Source organism: Mytilus californianus, unplaced genomic scaffold (assembly GCF_021869535.1).
Source record: "Mytilus californianus isolate M0D057914Y unplaced genomic scaffold, xbMytCali1.0.p SCAF_10, whole genome shotgun sequence".
Taxonomy (NCBI): Eukaryota; Metazoa; Mollusca; class Bivalvia; order Mytilida; family Mytilidae; genus Mytilus; species Mytilus californianus.
The window spans coordinates 46,423,145-46,448,535 of record NW_026262582.1 but is presented as its reverse complement, the minus strand read 5'-3'; the positions used below and the strand labels follow the sequence as shown (position 1 = coordinate 46,448,535).

Genomic DNA, 25,391 nt, shown 5'->3' with positions numbered 1-25,391 from the left:
TCACCCTTGGGGGGTTAATGTAAAACGGATGTTTTAATTTGATTGCAAACTACGAAATGAATTCGGAATAACGATACGAAATTTCTTCAGATTATCAAGTTGCAGTTACTATTAGAGTATTTACTTTTAAACTACTAAAGTAATTCATTATGATCAATAATTGTTGTTATTTGGCATGACATTATGTTTTATTTTTCGATTAAGAGTATAATCTTGTACTCGTTTTAAAAGGGGGATGCTGATTTCGTAAATCAATAAAAGCATGTGTTCGACCTGTCGAACTTAATTCTTCGTTATTGAATTTAAATTCTATCTTTCAATCTAAATTTTCATAAGCATTAGCAGAAAAGAATTAAATAATGCAATTAATCGTCTCTCTTGATCAAGTGCTCTCCTGTCAGGTGTCTCGAACTACCTTTACAAGTGATTAGCGATTGTAAGTTGGATATCCCTCAGTGCTTTAAAACAGTAATCAAGAGGACCCTTTAAATTATAATACATATAGAGTTATGCAATTTCATACAATTGATTATAATTGCTTACATAAATGGCGACGGCTAGCGAAACGAAAACACTTTGAAAGGAGAATGAAAGAATATAATATCCCTTATATACATGTATACTTAACGGCAGATATTTTGGTGATTCTTTGTGATATTTTACAAGCGTTACACACAATGGTATGAATACAGTCGATTATGCTATTGTAAGTAAGAGTCTCCTGGCCTCAGTAATATACTTTTAGACTAATGAAATCAACTACCTTTCAGATCATGCACAAATTGAAATATATCTTAAATGTAATATAACATGTATAATTGAAAAACATTATTTGTTTCCAGAGGATAAATTGAAACCAATGAAATCTTTTAATTGGGCGCCATTGTTACAGTTGTGGATTTCCAATATGGACATAAACCACAAAGGCTAAGGTTCTTTTATATAATATTTATTCTAAATATTCAGTATATCAGTATCCTATAAAATAACAATTACAAGTATTAAATACCATAAATAACATAAGAATAATAATCTTTTATTCGTAAGCAATACAACTTATAGAATAAAATTAGTCAAATAATCATATCATTAAGTATACCCATATAACAGTACAGCAGAGTATGATAAAATATAACACATATTATGCATTTATAAATGAATTTAATTACGTGCCTTCTCGGCCAGAAATAAAAACTTCCCTAAATTGTTAAGTTCCTTTACATTATGAACAGATAGCAGTTGTACGAGTTTAAAATTCGAAGGTTTTCTCCAATAATATGGTTTGATAAATTTCTTTCGAAGTTCATTATACTTTTCACATACTAAAATAAAATGATATTCATCTTCAATAACTTGTTTATCACACATATTACAAAGTCTCAGATGTCTCTCAATATTATAAAATCGACCAGTTTCTATATTCAAACAGTGAGCAGATATGCGGTATTTACAAATAAATGGTTTATAAATATAATTTACAGCATGATCTAAATAAAATTGTAACATGTTGGGATCAAATACATATCTAAACAACATACATTCTGGCGAATCTTCAAAAAATGAGTTCATTTCACTATGAAAGCTACCCTTTACTCTATCTTTGAATTCAATTAAAAACAAATCCACATTTTTAACACCCTGATGTAACCATACATCCTGGAACCCATACATGTATAATATGTCTCTAATTCGACAGGCCCAGTTATATTTGTCGTTTGGTTTTTTATTACATCTCTCAAGCATTTCTTCATAACAGCATTTAAGAATACAGTTATCAGTACATAATAACTTAAACCAATATTTTAAAATTCGACAATATCTTTCTATAAACATAGGGTATCGTCCCAACTCACAATAAACCATATAATTAACAGTAGATGCTTTCACCTTTAATATACGTTTTAAGAATTTCATTTGAACTTGTTCGATATCATCACATTTGTGATTTCCCCAAACTTCACAACTATAATTCAAAATACTTGCTACATAGGTGTCAAACAATGACAGCATAGTTTCAAAATTAAAACAGTCATCCTGCAATTTACTATACAAACTAAATAATGCTTTACGACCTTGGTTTGCTAATGATTTTTGGGTATATGTAAAATAACCATTATATCTAAATAAAATACCCAGATATACAAATTCATCACACATATCTATTGAATTTCCATTTAAATACCATCTCTCATTTGCTTTAACTTGACCTCTGTTTCTGAATACAACAATTTTTGTTTTTAAGCAATTAATAAATAAATTGTACTTATTAGAATAGACATTTAAACAATTAATCATCTTTTGTAAATCTTCAATATTTTCGCTGAACAATACTGTGTCATCTGCATACATAAGTAAATACAAGTTCAACATTTTTAACTCATAAGGTTGACATCCTTGACTAATAAGCTCTATTTCCATGTCATTTACGTACAATGAATATAAAAATGGGGATAATGATTCCCCCTGCATTAAACCAACATTACTATTAAAGAAATTTGAGAAACTACCATCAAATTTTACACAACATTTAAGTTTTGAATACATAGATTTTAATACATTTAATAGTTTACCAGTTACACCTAATCTAATAAGTCGTAACCATAATTTCATATGTGTGACACTGTCAAACGCCGTTTTATAGTCTACAAAACAACAATAAAATCTTTTACCAGATCTCAAAGATTTAGAAATTAAAGAATTGAGAGCGAAGATGGCGTCAGTAGTACCATAACCAGGTCGGAAGCCAAACTGGGCATCTGTTAGTACATCATGGTTTCTACTCCATTTTGTTAGTCGAGCGTTGATGAGAGTTGTAAACAGCTTTCCAATATGGGACACAAGAGATATTCCACGAAAGTTTCCAGGCTCATTAACATCACCTTTTTTGAATACAGGGATAATAATACTTATTACCCACAATTCAGGAAAGTCACCATTTGTAAGAATACAGTTAAATATTTTACACAACACAGGTTTAATGAAATTTTTGCTCATAATAATGTACTCGTTCATCATATTATCGTATCCTGTAGATTTGTCTCGTTTTAACTTTTTAATACCATCATCAAGTTCTTTTTCCGTAAATGGAGAGTCAAGCTCATCGAAAACAGTACATGTATTTGCGCCTGGTAAATCCTGCGGATGTATATCTGGGTTTGAAGTTAATTTCTTAAAATGTTCTTCAAACTGCTCTAAAGTTATATTATGATGTATAACCTTTTTACGTTTCTTAAATTTCCTATAGAATTGTTTCGGATTAGTCCTTCTTAACGAAGCCATCATGTTACCTCTTTGATTCTTATATTGTCTCTTCAATTTATTTTCGAGCCACTTATATTTCTGTTTTGCTAAATTAAGACTGAGTCTATTTTCATTGGACCGGTACTTGTTAAAAGTTCCCAGTGCCTGTTGGTAAGCATTATATAAGTTTTTACATTCATTTGTAAACCAGGGTTTATCTGTTGTAGTTTTAAATTGTTTATAATCATCAGTACATATATCACAGTGTTTTTTATGTCTAATTTCTGTCTTTGTATACTGTTCAAAAATATCAGACAAAAGTTTATTTAATTCATCCACGCAGATATTGGTGTCGCTATTTTCATCTATATTGTTCAACATATCATCAAACTGCTGGGCGTTAGACAACAAACTCTCTCTGACGTCATCTTCGCACTCGTTTCTCCATTTAAAAGTATTATAAACATGATTACTACATGAGCATTGATCTTTGATCAAATTTACAGTATTGTCCCTAAGGTAAAATTGAACTGACAATGGAGCGTGACATGAAAAACTAGTAAACATTCCTACGTTAAAACTCTTTACAATCTTAAACATATTTCAGATAATAATAAATAGTCAATTACACTACAACCATTTTTATTATTAAAAGTTATTTTACCACTATCTTCTCCAAAACGTCCGTTACAGACGCGTAACCCGGAGGATTTACATAATTGTAAAATTCTTTGTCCGAAACTGTTGGGCGCTTTTGTATCCTCGGAATGTCTCTGCACAAAATCTTGCCTATCATTTTCATAATCAATAAATGAGATATTGTCTTGTAAAAATGGATCTAAGAAATCGTTCAATAAATAGTCCGGTTTCAGACCAACACGACCATTTAGGTCTCCTAAAACAGCTACAGTACCAATATTATACAGAGATTCTATTTGTTCTTGCAAAATATCAAATACATCACAATTATATTTACGATAAAACACATTTTTATCAGGAGGCATTATATAGAGCATATGTATAAATCTAAATTATCAGGTATTATACTATTATCAATCTTAAACCAAATCATACAATCCACACAACATTTCACTATTTCACTAAAATACAATAGATGCGACACATACATATTATAATCAATTACAAAGAAACATGCATAAACAATCTGTCTGCATTACTATAATATTTGCAACAATTCCTCTTTAAGAATTGTCAGTAAGACAATTCAAACTCTACCAATAAGGTAAGTAATAATATAACTCCTAAAACTACAGTTACATTTCAGTATGTATTTCATGAAGTTTTACATAAGGAAGATAACTCTTCCAGGTAGATATTTCAGTACTTCATATCATACTATTCTTATATTATATATCAATATATTCACTTAGTTCATGATATGTATATAACTAATTACAATCTATGGAACCAGGTAGGATAAACATCAACAATGGTTGATTACAACATTTCTTTACATCTAGTGTGTCACTCTATCATAGACTTGACAGTTCTGCACAAACAATGGGTTCTGCAAACAATAATGATATAATACAATAAATATACTCAATTGAGATGTATAATTATGTTTCTAATCTAGTATATAATACACTTTAATCACAATCCAATAATAATTAAGGTTACATGTTCAAGTCTAGAATTAACACTGTACTGATACGTATTATCAAATCTAAAAATAGTTATAATCATCAACCATGACAAAAGGTCAAGGTCATTTCAAATATTAAACTAAAATCTCCTTTTACACTTTTATACTGCAGATTCATATATCATGTATGCACAGATTCATATCACTTTCATTCAAAGCCTTATTTATATCAGGATAGGGTATACTTACTAATTGGCCAATAAATTCCATATTCACAACAAACACCATTCTCACAAACTAAAATAATGAAAAATACAACTTACCATCTAAATAACTTGATCTTTTCCAAAATGAACTATCATAATCGAACAATCCTTTACACCCAATTTACAATAACCTTGACAAATCTCACTACTAGCCTTGTTAATAGTCTGCTCGACTGTCTTCTCTACTACTTGATTATCTATTATTGTCCTCTGTATCCCAAATGAATTCTTTAGAAAACTATTTAGTAACGCTTCGAATACCGGGAAATTAATTTGTTTGGTGTATAAAGCTCATCAATTACTTGATTACTCTTTGTTGCCTAATCTTGTTTGCTAATGGATCACATGTAACGCTGAAGGCATGTTTGTTTCGCGTTGATTTTTTCGTTTGAGTTGTTTCACATTTTGTCATGTCGGGGCCTTTTATAACTGACAACAGGGTATCGGGTTTGCTAATAATGTTGTAGGCCGTATGATTACCTATAGTTGCTGTAATCACCTTTATTTTTACTCTGTATGTTAGGGGACGACCACTTGATATTCTGAGGAGGGGTGCAGAATTGTCAAAATTAATAGTCTGGCCTGGTTAGGACTTAAAAATAAATAACCTTGCCCAAACAGAATGAAAATGTATATTTTACCCAACACAATGCAGTAACTAAAGGTGTACAAAAGTAAAAAGTAATGTTTGCATGTCAAAACTGTACAAAGTTGAAAATTAATTTCCCTCAGAAAAAAATCCACCTTCCCCTAAAAATAGCAACTGGTTGTCCCCTTAGTCTTCTCATTGGCATTCATACCACTTCTCCTTATTTTATATGTGTCTTTCAAAGAAACAATGCAACAAATTGAAATATATAAGTATACCATAATCGAAAGGACAAAGGTTATTCTGATCCATGAAAGATACTACATTAAGTGCACTATGTAAAAAAAGACGACAATGACGAATGACGGACGTGTACGGGTAGATAATAAACTATATATGCTTATTTCACATGATTTTATATATGACCTTGGCATAAAGATACTAGTATACAGACGTTCATAATGGACTAACATGTTCTTTTCATCGATATGGAGTTTTCATCTAGAAATAGACTTTACGGACATTCAACAGTAGTGGAAGGTACACAAATATGCTTCCAATGCCAACCACACGGAAAACCTCCTTCATGGGCCATTTGGAATTGAATTTTTCAATATTTTAGGTGGACCTTCAAATGGATTTCATCTCGTTGACTTTTTTTCTAATACTTTACATGAATTAGATTGATTTGGAAAATATTGCTTACGTCCCGGGGACACTGTTGGCATGAACAATTGTGGCTTTCACCACAGTAGATTCGCCGAAAATACCCTTATATTTATTTTTGGACACCGTCATAAAGATTTATCATATCAACCTCTATATCACACAGACTTGAATACATGTGAAGTATGTTTTAAAGTAATGAGACTATTTGCATAGTCATATGAATTACGCACGTGAATTGACTGAGATGGCTAAATGTGACGGCCTAGAACAAGTTACAGCGTCGAAGTCTATTTCTATATTTCGTGGATGTGGTTATTTGTAAAAAGACTTGCTGTACTTAGTATATTATACATATCCTTATAATCAATTCAATTAAATTTGTACATGTGATTCTTTTGTGAAATGTAAATTTTTTAGGGGAGGGCGATGGTACAGAGATCTATTGAAAGTATAATAGGGAAAAGGAACTTCATATCATTGCTTATTTATAAGTTTGACATAAGGTGAATACGACTATGCCCCAACCAGTTAGATAAAATAAAATTTAGTTAGAGGCTATTTATAATATAACAATGACTTATCAACTCATTGGCGAGTTTATACGGCCAAGCCAACTAATTATCTGGTATTCGAAGCGTTACTAAATAGTTTTCTAAAGAATTCATTTGGGATACAAAGGACAATAATAGACAATCAAGTCGTAGAGAAGACAGTCGAGCAGACTACAAACAAGGCTAGTAGTGAGATTTGTCAAGGTTATTGTAAACTGAGTGTAATTGCACAATCACAGTTACTAACAGTATTCAACTGAAGACAAACTAAAGGCATTTCAACTTCAAAATCAAATAATATTTTCAAACGTCAAATTCTCCATTTTGAAACCCATTCTAACTCAAAACATAATTTGGGTGTGTCCCAATCAACCAATCAGAAACCGAAGTTTATAAATACGCCTAGAAAATATAATAACAAACCAAGTGTGTCGTAATTAGGTGAACTCTACAGGTAGACCGTTACCTATACAGTGAAGTTTAAACACATAATCTATCGTGAATAGAAGATAATAAATGTAAATCAAGCAATACTAGATAGGTAAAAGTAAAATATATTTATTAAGATAATAAATATGTATGCCAATGTAATATAACTGTAATTGACAATATATGATAAAAACCTGAGTCTACTACAGTAACTCAAAAAAAATATTCATCCCAAATCTCTCATCTGAAACGTAATTATAAACTTTGAAACCAAAACATAAGTAGAAAGTCAAAATGGGATAGATCATGCCGCTAGTGAGCTTGATTTAATTTCATACAATTTAACAGAAAAATCTTGTACACTTAGACATGTCAGAGGTTAATCAATCTTTAGAAGAAATATAAAAAAGAAGCAACAATGGTCAGATAATGAATTATATCAATATAAAAAGTCTATAAAGGCAGTTGGTAAAGAATTAAGACAAGATCCGTTTAACTGTTCACTGAAACATAAATATTTTTGCCGACTCAAATCTTTTAGAAAGTTAACGAAACAAAAAAAATAGAATATAAAAAGAAAATCTTTGACAAACTTTCAGATTCAATGAATATAAAAATCCACAAGAATACTGGGAAATACTAAAATCACTAGAAAACAAAAATATCGACGGAGATGAAGATTTAAAAGAAATATTAAAGGACAGTGAAAGCACAATAAAACATTTTCAAATAAAGGAAAGTTTCCCAAAATAAATAGTGATTTTCAAACTAAAATTAAACAAAATTTTAAAAATATAGATGGTACTATCTCTTCAATTACTTGCTCTGAAATTAAAGTGTTTACTCCTTTTCCTACATCAGCAATTTTAATCCTTAAAACGTTAGAAGCATTTTGATGCATTTTGAGAATAACAGCATTGTATGTTCATGTATGCAATAACTGCGATACAAATACTGGATATTGTTTTCAAAGCTTTAACATGAAAGCTAGTGTAAATACCAAGTTGATCAATCAATTCCTAGTCTACTAATGATAGATATTTTATAAAATAAAATAAAAACATGATTAAGAATTTTCAGGTCTGTTTTGTTTTGTGCCATCATGGAAATACTGTTAATATTGATATGCAACCATTAAAATACTGTTTATATTGATGTGCAACCATGGAAATACGGATATTACTGATGTACAACCATGCAAATACTGTTGATATTGATGTACCATCATTGAAATACTGTTGATATTGATGTGCCATCATTGAAATACTGTTAATATTGATGTTTAATTATATAAGTTTTGTTAATATTGAAGTGAAACCGTGAGCATACTGTTAATATTGATGTGCAACTATGGCAATACTGTTAATATTGATGTGCAACTAGGAAAATAATGTTTATATTGATTTACAATAATGCAAATACTGTTACTACTGATGTACCATCATGGACATACTGCAAATATTGATGTTTAATCATAGAAGTTCTTTTAATATTGAAGTGCAACCATGGACATACTGTTAATTTTGATGTGCAACCATGGAAATACTGTTAATATTGGTGTGCAACTATTGAAATTCTGTTAATATTGATGTGCAAACAAGGACATACGGTAAATATTGATGTGCAAACAGGGACATACGGTAAATATTGATGTGCAACCATGGAAATACTGTTGATATTGATAAAAACTGTTTATATCGATGTTCAATCATAGAAGTTATTTAAATACTTAGTTCAACTATTGGAATACTGTAAAAATTGATGTGCAACCATGCAAATACTTTAATATTGATAAATACTGTTTATATTGTTGTTCAATCGTGGAAAAATTGTTAATATTGATGTGCAATCATGGAAATGCTGTTAATATTGATGGACAATCATTAAAAATACTATTAATATTGATGTACAAGCATGAAATACTGTTAACGTTGATGCGCAATCATGTAAATACTGTTAATATTTATGTACAACAATATAAATACTGTTAATATCTATGTGCAACCATGGAAATACTGTAAATATCGATGTGCAACCATGGAAATACTGGTAATATTGAAGAACAACCATGAAAATACAGATAATATTGATGTACAACCATTAAAATACTGTTAAATTAAATATTAAAAAAATTACATGACAATGATAATACAGATGTTCCCTGATAGTCAATAGATAGGGTCTGGATGGAGGGTACTTCATCAATAAAATTGAGAATTGAAATGGGGAATGTGTCAAAGAGACAACAACCCGACCATAGAGCAGACAACAGCCGAAGGCCACCAATGGGTCTTCAATGCAGCGAGAAACTCCCGCATCCGGAGGCATCCTTCAGCTGGCTCCTAAACAAATATGTATACTAGTTCAGTGATAATGGACGTCATACTAAACTCCAAATTATACACAAGAAACTAAAATTAAAAATGATACAAGACTAACAAAGGCCAGAGGCTTCTGACTTGGGACAGGCGCAAAAATGCGGCGGGGTTAAACATGTTTTTTGAGATCTCACCCCCCCCCCCCCCTTCCTATACCTATAATGTATTCTTCAGTTTATAGCCTTTTTTTTCTATTCTATATATTTTTTGCTCATTATTCTCTATCCTTTATATTTTAGCACCCCATTCTTCTCTATTCTTTATTTTTTTGGTCCATTTTTCTCTAGTTTTTTTTTTTTTTTTTGGGGGGGGGGGGGTGGCTTTATTCTTCACTTTTTGGCCATCCTTTTCTATTCTGTGAACCCCATCTAGACCCTCAGTAAGATCTCATTTTACACACACTGTGCATTCATTTGATTACCTACAAAAGTAAGGCATGGCTAGGTTCAACAACACATCAACTGCATGAAACATTACCTTTTGGGTAAATGTCACATGATCATAAGTTTTCATCATAGTGAGGGAGTTAAAATGGATAAGTAAACAATCTTTTACTAATAACTGGAAATCTGTTAAAAACATTCCAATTGTGTCTATTCGCTGTAAGAGAGACTAGGGAGGCTCATAGACAAATGTCACGTAATATGACTTTTTTACCCGCGATCTTGATACAGCCACAATTTCAGAACCCCTGTCAAACAATGGCTGTAAAACATGGTGTTCGCTATTTTAAGAGTTTTACCGTCCAATAAAAGGGTTATTGCACTAATATTATACAAGTTATATATAATTATTCCACTGTATGCAAATATTGATAGCAAAATCAACATTTGAATGGTTAAGACGATCCCACGTGACATGGAACACTATACATTTATTTCCCGTGCCGGAGGGAGATATGAAGATTTGTTCACCCAAGAATATTCATATTTCACGAGAGCTCTGCCCGAGGGAAATATGATTTTTCGAGGGTGAGCAAATCCTCATATCTCCCGTGGCAAAGGGAAATGAATGTTTTATTCCACTGCCTATGCTTTGTTTACTATCAATGCATTAAATATTATTTTGCATACATTTTTTTAACTTATCCGCTTGTTTTTGTAAGTCAAACTAAACACGACATACCCATTGATAAACAGTAAGGATCAACATTTAATTATAAGTCTTTTTGTTTTATCGTCTGAAATGAATTTGAACATGATAATGATTTTTGCTATCGCTATTTTAAGAAGAATAAGAAGTTCAAAACGTTATGTACATTAACCGCGCGTAACGTCGCACGAAGTAATCCCGACATTTCAGAGGGGAATATGATCCTCAGAATGGAATATGAAGATTTGTTCAATGACACGTGGTATAGTCTCAACCAATCAAATATTGATTAAACTATCAATATGTTTAAACAGTGGAATAAAACTTCATATTCCCCTCTGAGTATCATATTCCCCTCTGAAATGTTGGGACTACCTCGTGCGACGTTACGCGCGGTTAATGTACATAACATTTTGAACGTTTTAAATAGTGATAGTATAGTCATTATTGTGTTCAAAACTATTTCAGATGTAAAACAAAATTGTGAAAATATTGAACTTGTCATAGAATAAATGATTAACTTTTAATTGGTATTGCTTATCAATGTTTATGTCGTGTTTGGTTATAAAAGCGGACATAAAAAAATGTAACTAATATTTTGTGTTCATGAAGTTGTAAAACGTTTTGGCCGTGGAATAAAACATTCATTTCCCCTTGGATTAGGGAGATATGATGATGATTTGTTCACCCTCGAAAAGTCATGTTTCCCTCGGGCGATGCCCTCGGGAATATGATTTTCTTGGGAGACATATCTGCATATCTCCCTCAGGCACGGGAAATAAAATTTAATGTATATACTACTATAGGCAATATTTAATTTGCCAACACCAGTCATTTTTATTTGAATTATCAATTTGTGTGTTTGTATTGACTTGTCATTATTTTATTAACATTGAAAAAAGGGGCTTGGCATTTTTTTTCTTTTTTGGGGGGTGGGGATGGGGAGGGGTAGTAGAACAAAAATTGAAAAAAAAAACAATTTGTTAATGGAAAAGTTTGAGATTAAAAATATTTTTTACATTGTTTATAATGTAAATTATCACCCAACATTGTAAAGGACTACAAATATGTTTGTTGTTTTTTTTTTTATTACAATTGTATATATTTATACAAAATCAGGGCATACATTCCAGTTTGAACAGAAGCTCAGGTTCTGACTTCAATGTTTTAATTAACTTTTTCTATCGTTGTTAGTATTTAATATTTTCATTTCATTATCTGTTATAAATAAACTAGTATATTTTTCTTTTTTTGGAGAAGGTTCACGAAGGGTTAAAATTGGCCCTAAATTGTTGATGTTTTTTTTTAATCAGGCGAAAAATTTACAAATTTCACATAGAAATAGTTGCGATATTACTGTAAACACAAAATAACTTCATTTTGGTACATCACATTAAAATGACGGAAGTATTGACTCCTTAAGTATGCAATATTTGTGTTGTAACGTCAGTTTTGGTCAAATTTTCAATAATTCTTAAGAGTTTTTTGCACAATTTACTTTGGCCGCCACCCACGATCCAGAAAGTGTTTGTGTCTAGGAATTCATAATCATCATTGGCAACTTTTGATTACAGAACATTTTGGATCCTAGGTTGCGGCAAAGGATTTCCTCAAGCTTTTAGGTCCGAAAAATGCACAAAATCATCGTATTTTGACAATATATCCAAAATGTGCTGATTCTGAAGCCAACAATGTACTCTTATGAAGATATTATTTTTAAAAAGAAGTAAGTTTTTTTAAATAGATCCATTTAAGAACCAAATTATAGCAATTTTGAAATTTTATGAAAAAGTTGAAATTCAAGACCATATTTGGCTAAAGTGAACCTTGTTGTGAATATATATAAAGAAAAGGAGACGTGGGTATACATCAATGAGACAGCTACCAAAAGAGGAAATAACCATAAGTCACCTAGAGGGCATTTTTGACTAGAGCAACATACAGTCTATCACAATAGACAGTTGTCTATACAATACAGATTCGGATCCAGGATTTTGAAAAAGGGTTGGCTCCCAAATTAGGCAAAGTTTGGAATTGTACAAAAGTCATGTAAAATGTCGATGTATTAACCATGTATGTAGCTTCATAAGGGGGCTTTGGCTCCCTGGCCCCCGCTCAATCTACCTCGGCAATATTTCAAGCTCTAAACCATCCTGAGTCTGTGAAAGTTGTGAACAAATTAAACAGAAAAAAGATTTGCCATAAAAAAGAAGCTTAAAGATGTACTTAGGTGAGGTTTTGGAATTTGTGTCAGATGTTCGGACTCCTTGGTGTTTTTCCCTACGATACAGGGTAAAATATTTTGCCCCATAATACCCATTTATCTTTTCATATAAGACTTAATAGCTCATAAAAGGTCATTTTCCAATATTTAAGCAGATTCTTGATTTTCTTTCTTTAAATTTGAGACCAAAATAATACCAAAGCAAATATATTGTAAAAGTCCGAGTCAGCTTTTTCCCGCCATATTTTAAAAATCAAATATCTCGAAAAGGAGTTCCATGACCTATCGATATTTTTAGCTTATTTTGATCCTTAACTAATGCTCTTCCGGCATATAGTATTAATTTTAAATTCTTGATTTATTTAATTTCACCTAAGTACATCCTTAATATACCAAAAAGTACATTCAAAATTCACAAGTTGATGAGAAACTGACAACGCTTTGGCAAAAACTGAATGTTATATTTATTGATTTGGCATCACAAAATAACGATTTGATAATTATACCCCACACAACAAGGTTGCATAGGATATAATGTATTTGACCCGTCCGTCATTCTTGTTCTTGTCATCGTAACTCCTGTGAAATCACACAACAGAAATTCATGAAACTTTGTAGATAACAAGAAATGATTGTAACAGGATGCTGTTACGAAGTCTCCCAAACGAAGCTCCCATAATTCGTAATTCCCAGGGTCGCCTGACATTGAGCAAAGTCCAGTGAAAATTGGTTTGGTCCAGTAAAGTTATATGCATTAGTGATGCCTGGGGACTAACCCTGTATATCATTCAAATCATCTTGGCATGACAAACCAGAATATATATGGTTTAGGGGTGGGGATCTCGACCATTTACAAGATATTAGAACTTTCTCAAATGGCAGGGGGTCGGGATGACCCCTGGGGACTAACCCTGTATATCATTCAAACCATCTTAGCATGACAAACCAGAATATATATGGTTTAGGGGTGGGGATCTTGACCACTTACAAGATATTAGAACTTTCTTAAATGGCATGGGGTGGGGGTGACCCCTGGGGACTAACCCTGTATTTCATTTCATGTGCTTTATCATGACAAACCAGAATATATATGGTTAAGGGGTGGGGATCTCGACCATTTACAAGATATTAGAACGTTCTCAAATGGCAGGGGGTCGGGATGACCCCTGGGGACTAACCCTGTATATCATTCAAACCATCTTAACATGACAAACCAGAATATATATGGTTTAGGGGTGGGGATCTTGACCACTTACAAGATATTAGAACTTTCTCAAATGGCAGGGGGTCGGGATGACCCCTGGGGACTAACCCTGTATATCATTCAAACCATCTTAGCATGACAAACCAGAATATAATATGGTTTAGGGGTGGGGATCTTGACCACTTACAAGATATTAGAACTTTCTTAAATGGCATAGGGTGGGGGTGACCACTGGGGAATAACCCTGTATTTCATTTCATGTGCTTTATCAGACAAACCAGAATATATATGGTTTAGGGGTGGGGATCTCGACCATTTACAAGATATTAGAACTTTCTCAAATGGCTGGGGGTCGGGATGACCCCTGGGGACTAACCCTGTATATCATTCAAACCATCTTAGCATGACAAACCAGAATATATATGGTTTAGGGGTGGGGATCTCGACCATTTACAAGATATTAGAACTTTCTCAAATGGCAGGGGGTCGGGATGACCCCTGGGGACTAACCCTGTATATCATTCAAACCATCTTAGCATGACAAACCAGAATATATATAGTTTAGGGGTGGGGATCTTGAATACTTACAAGGTATTAGAACTTTCTTAAATGGCAGGGGGTGGGGATGAACCCTGGGGACTTACCCTGTATTTCATTTAATGGGTTTTATCATTTAGAACATTTTCAATTAAAAAGATTGTGTCTATCACAAACGGTTTTCAATTTATAATCATTTGAAATTTTTTTTAAATAAAATCCCATAGGGTTCTATAGTAAAACCCTCTTTTCTTTTTGCCCCTCAAAGTACCCCTTTATAAACCCCATTGCACAAACAAAACCCTGATTGGACCACTAGACATATTAGTCTAAAATATTGTGAAACCCTAAGTTAATCTGACAAGCGGTTTTGGAGAACGGGTGCGGACAAGTTCAAATTTAAAAGCGGCGGAAGAGGAAGAAGAAGAGGAAGAATAATAATAATAATAATAAGAACAGAGCAAAAACAATAAGTCTTCCCAAACTTCGTTTGGGAGACTTAATAACTACATACCCTGTAGATATGTATATCGTGCGACGAAAGTCGCGGAAAGCGAGACATAGGGATTGTTTTTCTGGCGACAATGACGACGGCATCAACAATTGTTAAGTTTTCTGCTTAGGTTAGTTTGAATTGAACTACTTGTAAAAGATCTTTGAAATTTAGTACAAAGTTGTATTACTGTCAGTACATATCCGTTTGACGACTATTTTGAGGCTCCGCCTCCTAGGTCATAGTCCAGTGACTTTGAATGAATTAGCAATTTTCAATGTTAAGTGTTCTGCTTAAGTTAGTTTGATAGGATTTACAGTGATATTTTGTATGAAGTCTATTTACTATCAGTACATATCAGTTTGACGCCTATTTTGAGGCCCTGTCCCCTAGCACTTGCCCCAGTGACTTTAAATTAATTAGCAATTTTCAATGTTTAAGTTTTCTGCTTAGGTTAGTTTGATAAGAACTACTTCTGATAGACCAATGACATTTTGTATGAAGTCCCATTACTATCAGTACATGTCAGTTTGACGCCTAATTTGAGGCCCTGTCCCTAGCACTTGCTCCAGTGACTTTGAATTAATTAGCAATTTTCAATGTTAAGTGTTCTGCTTAAGTTAGTTTGATATGATCTATTTGTGATAGATCAATGATATTTTGTATGAAGTCCCATTACTATCAGTACATATCAGTTTGATGCCTATGTTGAGGCCCTGTCCCTAGCACTTGCTCCAGTGACTTTGAATTAATTAGCAATGTTTAATCATGTTAATTTTTCTGTTTAAGTTAGTTTGATAGGATCTACTTGTGATATATGTGATGGATCAATACTATTTTGTATGAAGTTGCATTACTATCAGTTCATATCAGTTTGACGACTATTTCGAGCCCTGCCCTCTATGTCATGATAGGAAATACTTGTGATATATCAATGATATTTTGATATAAAACTATATTGAGGCCCTGCCCCTAGGTAATGGTCCGGTGACTTAATTAGCTATTTTAAATGTTAAGTTTTCTTCTTAAGTTAGATTGATAGGAACTACTTACAATATACCACAATATTGTATAAAGTAACATTTCTGTCTGTACAAATCTGCGTGTCGACCATTTTCAGGCCCTGCACACTTGATCACGGTCCTGAATTTTATGCCGACATGGGAGACAAATCTCTCTGTCAACAGTTTATTTTTCAAGGAGTTATGCGCGTTTGAACTTAGAATTTTGGCCATGATATACTACTGCAACAGTTCGTCGGCACAACTCCTCTGAAACCACACAACAAAATGTCATGAAACTTTGTAGATAATAATAACATAAAATTATGAATCAATATTTTTTCCTTGGAGTTATGCCCCTTTGAACTTTGAATTTTAATCTTAATATACTACTGCAAAAGTTTGTCAGCAAAACTCCCCTGAAACCACACAACAGAGTTTCATGAAACTTTGTCCTTAATGAGGACATAATGAGTAGATGTGCATAACTACTAGAAATTTTTATCAGTTGACTTTTGAAGGAGTTGAGTCTTTGAACTTAGGAATCTAGTGAGATTTTATTTGCCCAGTGACAATGTGGGGCGTGGGGTATGTGCGCATGCTCACAAACATCATCCAATTGTCCAAATAACAATAATCATTAAGATATGGCATACAGTGACACCTACTGACGAGGTTCCTGCCTTAAGACAAAAAGCGACATCTACTGACGAGGTTCCTGCCTTAAGACATACAGTGACATCTACTGACGAGGTTCCTGCCTTAAGACATCAAGCGACATCTACTGACGAGGTTCCTGCCTTAAGAAATACAGTGACATCTACTGACGAGTTTCCTGACTTAAGACATACAGTGACATCTACTGACGAGGTTCCTGCCTTAAGACATACAGTGACATCTACTGACGAGGTTCCTGCCTTAAGACATACAGTGACATCTACTGACGAGGTTCCTGCCTTAAGACATACAGTGACACCTACTGACGAGGTTCCTGCCTTACGACATACAGTGACATCTACTGACGAGGTTCCTGCCTTAATACATACAGTGACACCTACTGACGAGGTTCCTGCCTTAAGACATACAGTGACATCTACTGACGAGGTTCCTGCCTTAAGACATACAGTGACACCTACTGACGAGGTTCCTGCCTTAAGACATACAGTGACATCTACTGACGAGGTTCCTGCCTTAAGACATACAGTGACATCTACTGACGAGGTTCCTGCCTTAAGACATACAGTGACACCTACTGACGAGGTTCCTACCTTAAGACATAGAGTGACATCTACTGACGAGGTTCCTGCCTTAAGACATACAGTGACATCTACTGACGAGGTTCCTGCCTTAAGACATGCAGTGACACCTACTGACGAGGTTCCCGCCTTAAGACATACAGTGACATCTACTGACGAGGTTCCTGCCTTAAGACATACAGTGACATCTACTGACGAGGTTCCTGCCTTAAGACATACAGTGACATCTACTGACGAGGTTCCTGCCTTAAGACAGACGCATGAAAGTGTTTATTTCATTCATTGCTTGTAGGTGTTTTTGCTCCATTGGCAGCAGCTCTAAAAGGCTATATCAAACCAAACAACATCAAACGGATGATTTAAAAATAAGTATGAAATGAAAGGAGGGATTATATTGAACACAAAAAGAGAAAAAAAGCTGGTACAGGAAACCACAGATAGTTAGCATTTAAGACAGGTTTTGACAAATTTACCTTCAGCACCCTTCAACCAATTATCAACAAATCATTCTGGAAAGTCTTTTTTATCCAGGAACGTGGCACTTTCTCACCACATGTTGCATATCTATTACTTCTGATAACCCTGGATAATCCTTGTATGGGGACATACACTTCATTTGGGAAATTGTGTAAACATTTTGATCATCAACAATAGACAAGTTTCTATATAAAGAAAAGACAATATGGGGAATACGCTCATCATCTCCATCCTATCGATACATCGAAACAAAAAACATCTTATATGCGGAAATACTGTTCGACAATATATAAATAACACATAGCTGAGAGGGTGATAGAGCAGATTGTTACCCCGAGAAAACATTGTCAACTGAGGCGAAGCCAAGGTTGACAATGTCTTTTTGAGGGGTAACAATCTGCTCTATCACCCTCTCATATATGTGTTATTTAATTTATTATACTGAATGTTCTGTTATTACTGTCGATTAAATTTCAAATTCAAAGTAATAAACTATGACGTCTTGTACATAACAACCATCCGTATTTAATAAAGCGCACACTTGATCAAGCGCCTCCGTAAAGGGTAATAGAGTATTTGCCATAGGATAGAGTCGTATTTAATAAAGCGCACACTTGATCAAGCGTCTCCGTGAAGGGTAATAGAGTATTTACCATAGAATAGAGTAAATCAACAAATAACAATAATCATTAAGATATGGCATACAGTGACACCTACTGACGAGGTTCCTGCCTTAAGACAAAAAGCGACATCTACTGACGAGGTTCCTGCCTTAAGACATACAGTGACATCTATTGACGAGGTTCCTGCCTTAAGACATCAAGCGACATCTACTGACGAGGTTCCTGCCTTAAGAAATACAGTGACATCTACTGACGAGTTTCCTGACTTAAGACATACAGTGACATCTACTGACGAGGTTCCTGCCTTAAGACATACAGTGACATCTACTGACGAGGTTCCTGCCTTAAGACATACAGTGACACCTACTGACGAGGTTCCTGCCTTAAGACATACAGTGACATCTACTGACGAGGTTCCTGCCTTAAGACATACAGTGACACCTACTGACGAGGTTCCTGCCTTAAGACATACAGTGACATCTACTGACGATCGATACATCGAAACAAAAAACATCTTATATGCGGAAATACTGTTCGACAATATATAAATAACACATAGCTGAGAGGGTGATAGAGCAGATTGTTACCCCGAGAAAACATTGTCAACTGAGGCGAAGCCAAGGTTGACAATGTCTTTTTGAGGGGTAACAATCTGCTCTATCACCCTCTCATATATGTGTTATTTAATTTATTATACTGAATGTTCTGTTATTACTGTCGATTAAATTTCAAATTCAAAGTAATAAACTATGACGTCTTGTACATAACAACCATCCGTATTTAATAAAGCGCACACTTGATCAAGCGCCTCCGTAAAGGGTAATAGAGTATTTGCCATAGGATAGAGTCGTATTTAATAAAGCGCACACTTGATCAAGCGTCTCCGTGAAGGGTAATAGAGTATTTACCATAGAATAGAGTAAATCAACAAATAACAATAATCATTAAGATATGGCATACAGTGACACCTACTGACGAGGTTCCTGCCTTAAGACAAAAAGCGACATCTACTGACGAGGTTCCTGCCTTAAGACATACAGTGACATCTATTGACGAGGTTCCTGCCTTAAGACATCAAGCGACATCTATTGACGAGGTTCCTGCCTTAAGAAATACAGTGACATCTACTGACGAGGTTCCTGCCTTAAGAAATACAGTGACATCTACTGACGAGTTTCCTGACTTAAGACATACAGTGACATCTACTGACGAGGTTCCTGCCTTAAGACATACAGTGACATCTACTGACGAGGTTCCTGCCTTAAGACATACAGTGACATCTACTGACGAGGTTCCTGCCTTAAGACATACAGTGACACCTACTGACGAGGTTCCTGCCTTAAGACATACAGTGACATCTACTGACGAGGTTCCTGCCTTAAGACATACAGTGACACCTACTGACGAGGTTCCTGCCTTAAGACATACAGTGACATCTACTGACGATCGATACATCGAAACAAAAAAACATCTTATATGCGAAAATACTGTTCGACAATATATAAATAACACATAGCTGAGAGGGTGATAGAGCAGATTGTTACCCTGAGAAAACATTGTCAACTGAGGCGAAGCCAAGGTTGACAATGTCTTTTCGAGGGGTAACAATCTGCTCTATCACCCTCTCAGATATGTGTTATTTAATTTATTATACTGAATGTTCTGTTATTACTGTCGATTAAATTTCAAATTCAAAGTAATAAACTATGACGTCTTGTACATAACAACCATCCGTATTTAATACAAATTTTAAATCAACACCCTCGTATAAGCCAATCAAAATATTGCATTTATACATGAAGTATAATAAATATATTTATAGTATATTCTTATAAAGGACAGAGAAGAACAGCATTTACTGAAAGGATGGAGCCTATAATTAAGAAACTGCGTTTCTTTCAGCGGATAGTGTAGCTACAATTTTCAGTAACATATATAACTTTGAAATTAAACATGCCGAATAATGCACAAACATTCGGTAAGAATAAAATAGAAATTTCATGATGTTTATTAAGCACAAATTACACCAGCAAATAGATTCATTACATATACATACATATTAAAACAAATACAATGTTGCATAAACAGAAATTACACGCACAGTCGACAAAGACCACAAAAGTACAATTGAAATTACAATTGAAACTTCAATGTCTCCTATCCCCAGTTTTAGTGACTGTTTTTGAAAAGGATCCAATTAATTATAAACAGACTTGATAATTTTTTAGGATTTATATACGTTGTTTTTTTTATCCTGTTTATATATGTTTGCTTACTTTCCATTTCGCATCTACAATATATTCACTTTTTATGTTTTACACCTGAAAATGAATTTTTGTTTGGAAGACACAATTACATGTTAAGCCCGCCAATATTCGTACGACCGGTTCTAACTAAGTTCCGCAGTCTTCAATGCGCAATCGCTCGTTGTTGAACTAAACGTTTTTGTAGTCTCCCTATAGAAATTTCAAACAAATGACGGAAGTATAAGAAATTAGGCCATGAGATAATGTAGGAACTAAATTAGATAAACTTTGGGAGAGTCTTGATAGGGTTTAAAGAATAGAGAATAATGACCCAATAATATTGTGAATAGACAATGATAGACAAAAATGAGCAAAGAAAGTAAGGAATAGTGAATAATGGAATGTAAAAGTATAAAAAATAATCATGGAAAATAAAAGAATTAGGCTATACAATTCTGACTCAGAGGCGGATCCAGCTATTTTTAAAAGGGTGTTCCAACCCAGGATAAAGGGGGGTCCAACCATATGTCCCCATTAAAAAGCATATATGGTAAAAAAAAGGGGGGGTTCTAACCCCCCGGAACCCCCCCCCCCCCCCCCTCCTGGATCCGCCACTGTGACAGTCACTACAGAAATAAACACCAGACACATACAGAATAAATAAAGCATATATATAATTTTACAGAATAAGCATAATTTTTAAAAATAGGAAAACACCCCTCAAAAAATGAGATGTGGGTATACGACAATAAAACAACAACTTAGCAACAAAGATCAACAAAAGATATATATCATGTCTATAGGGGAACATACAGCCTTCAACAATATACAGAACTGGTGTCTAAACAATATGTCAAACTTTAAATTAAAGAGGCCCCTCATAAGGGTGTCCAAGTAATCACATAATCACATTTTTTTGCCAATATAATCACATAATCAGTAATTATTTTTTTAAACAAGATAATCAAATAATCAAAAATACAGTCCTAGAATAATCATGAAATATTTGGTCTGGTAATAAAAAAATCACTATAAAAACGGCCAAGTAATCACATAATCAAAATCCCCATGAGGAGGCTCATTAAAGCTAAGGAAATATTAACAGGAACAATCAAAACTTTAACATCAACACTTAATTCTCTAAATAACAAAACATTCAACAGAAATAATATACAATGACTACTAACAAGGTTCATGACTTTAGACATGCGCAAGTAAATGTGGCGGGGTTGAATCAGCTTTTTGATATCTCAACCCTCGTCATTCTTTTTAAAACTTGATCAGTAGATTATAGATCTTATTTAAAGAGCATACAATAGATACAAGTATATAGGAAAGCACTCAACTCTAAAATATCGGTATGATAAATAAGAAAACTCCGAAACAGTGGTTATGTCTTCCTTGCTTCGCTATGTTGACCCTGTTTCGGAGTTTGAAAGATAACAAAACAAATAATAAAGCACAACACAATATTATCCACTTATATATGTGATATTGTATCAAATTACTTAATTTGTCAAATAGGTGACTTAGGCCAAAAATAAAATATAAATTATTTGATGTTGCCTAACTACCGACCTTAAAAATAGCCTACCCGAAAAAATTAATGACACAAATTGTTTCAAAATTATTTTTTTTAAATTTGTTTTCCTGCACTAACGTAGTGTTCTTGTCTAAAACATGTAACTCATGTTGTTGGCCCAAAAAAATTAAAATTCCTAACTCCCTACCCAACCCTACAAAGCATGGGTAGGTAACATAAAAAAAAAATTCTTAAGGTGGTACCAAACACCTTGAATAAAATTAATTTGGCTCGTTTAATTTTCATAAAATTTTGCAAAATGTTTACTTTGACCCTTTGACAAAAATATAAAAATTTCCAAAAGCTTGAACCACACACTTTATCGGAAAAATTTTGATTGGATATATAGCAGTTTGACAAACGCTTATTTTGATCATTGAGAAGCTTAATATTTCATTAACAATAGAACCTGATTAAATCGTTCAGCCGCTTTTTACAGAGTTATCTCCCTGTATTGTTATGAACCATCTGAATGATGTCTAACGGACAGGGTGCAACATTGACTACACAAACTTTGTAATTGTGTTACATTTGTCGATACATGTTCACAAGTCACTATAATAAACCAATCACTTACTTACTTACTTATATAATAATTACTGCAAGCGAAATTCATAGTAATCTACCTACTGAAATTAAATCAAACCATTCCGCACTTATTATTGGTTGCTGAACTTCATATATGATTTTATACCCAAAGGTCAACATTTATTTAACAGTTTGATTATGTCATCAATTGATTCTTGGTGTTTATGCCTCGGCAGACCAGAATGGTTATGCCAAAACAATGAACATGAAATGGATAATGTGAAATGAAAAGAGGAGCTGAATTGGACATAAAATGGGAACAAACTGCAAATACACAGAGAGGGAGGCACGGTAGTAGTAATTAGTCTACAAAAGAGCCTTCCATACGAAATGGATGAGTCTAGTTCATACAGGAACGTAGCACTTTCTCATCACATGTATAATATTAAATGCTTGCACCTTTTGTCGAGTCGTCACAGTACTCTTAGTCGGAGAAAGTGGGTTTAATTCATATGCCCAGGGACCCCAGAATGGGTATGTTTTCTAAATTCTGCTGGACTACGTGTTCCAACACCCAAAACATTATGCTTATTCTGGTCCAACCCTTCTTTGCATTTTCCCTAAATGCCTTCACCTTCTACAGAAGCAGTAAATACCAATTTTCAACTCTTTCAATCTGGACTTATATATTAATAAGGGTTAGTGTAATAATCCCAGTTTGAATTGATCTCGAGCTTGCCAGGGATCTAACCTAAGTCTAGGAAGAGATCTTTACTAGATCCTGGTAATAGATAATGCAAGGCTGGCTTAATGAAATAAAATATGTAATTGTTCCTAAACATTTTTTTTTTCTAAAGTCTATCGTTCAGCATAACAAGTTGAATTTGCTTGATTTTGAAGGACTTAGTGCACGTTTACCTCAACATGTGGACAAAAGTTTTTTAAAAAATCGCTTACTCAATCGAAAATTATCTTAAATCCGTTTTTTTTTTTCTTTCAAATTATAGTTATAGAGACGTCTATATACAATGTCAAGTCTAAAATGTCCCAAGATGTAAAAAAAAAGATGTTAAGGTGGTACCCAACACCTTGACTAATATTAATTTGGCTCGTTTAATTTTCATAAAATTTTGACAAAATGTTTACTTTGACCCTTTGACAAAAATATAAAAATTTCTAAAAATTTGAACCAACCACTTTATCAGAAAAATTTCTTTGGTTATATAGCAGTTTGACAAACACTAATTTTGATCATTGAGAAGCTTAATATTCCCTTAACAATACAACGTAATTAAAACGTTTAGCTGATTTTTACAGAGTTATCTCCATGTAGTGTTAGGTACCACCTTAACAATTGAAACAGAAACTATTAAAGCTATGCCATCAACGCTCAATTCTACAAATAACAAAACAAGATAAAGATCTGACATAAGACCAACTTGTACAGCCTCACTTGAATATATGAGGGTGTGGATCGGTTTTTCCTCATTTCTGTATTCTAAAATTTTGTATGCCTTTTTTCGCTATTCTTTATGAATTTTACTTGTTATTCTCTTTTCTTTATTTTTTTAACCTATTTTTCTCTATTCTTTATTTTTGTTGCCCTTTATTCTGCACATTGTGCCCATTATTGTCTATTCTGTAAACCCTATCCACACCCTCATATTTGATGGGATGAAAGCAGATGTCTAGATCTTCCCCTTTTTACCGATTCAGTTGAAAAGCGAAGGGTACATGAAACATGTCAACATCTGATCAGCCTTGTCGAAGAAAGGTGCAACTTTAGGGGCAGACAAAAAAAAACTAAATATCTGTTTTTGATTGATTGATTGATTAATTGATTGGTGTTTAACGCCACTTTCAGCACTATTGGCTTTTTCGTGGCGGTCAGTTTTATAGGTAGACCTTCGGCAGGAAAACTGAAAATCCTAGTCAATTTAGATTGGAATCGAGAATACCTGCCACGTGCGTGATTCGAAATCATAACCACAGTGTTGACAGGCTAGTGATACAGTAGTTGGACCACTTAGACTACATGACCAGGCCACCGAGACCCTAAGATTGTGTGTGTCATTAGTGTTTCGTCTTGAAGGGAAATATAGTTGTTAGGTTAAAGTATATTTTCTATTGTGATAATTGTTTTACCTTGAGCATTTTAGTACTGGTACATTTGACAGACCTGATACTTTATCAATATTCACTACAAGAAAGCACATATTAAATTTTGATAGGCAATTCGAGACCTAATATGAGGCTAATAAGGAAATTCTAAACACAATTGTTTTTTTATCTTGCCTTTCTGTTCGGACACCGAATTTAACTTGATATGTTTCTACAATCAGTTGAACCTATGGACCAGGATAGCTACAACGCGGGTATATATTATAAGAAAATTAATAA

The 25,391-nt window shown here is 33.6% G+C and overlaps 1 protein-coding gene across 4 annotated transcripts in view; it reads right to left on the bottom strand.

The window, feature by feature from the left end:
- The window catches only part of LOC127718241 (fibropellin-3-like), a 231,423-nt gene that overhangs the window by 107,417 nt on the left and 98,615 nt on the right, over nucleotides 1-25,391 (bottom strand). The gene's annotated exons all lie outside the window — the stretch shown is intronic.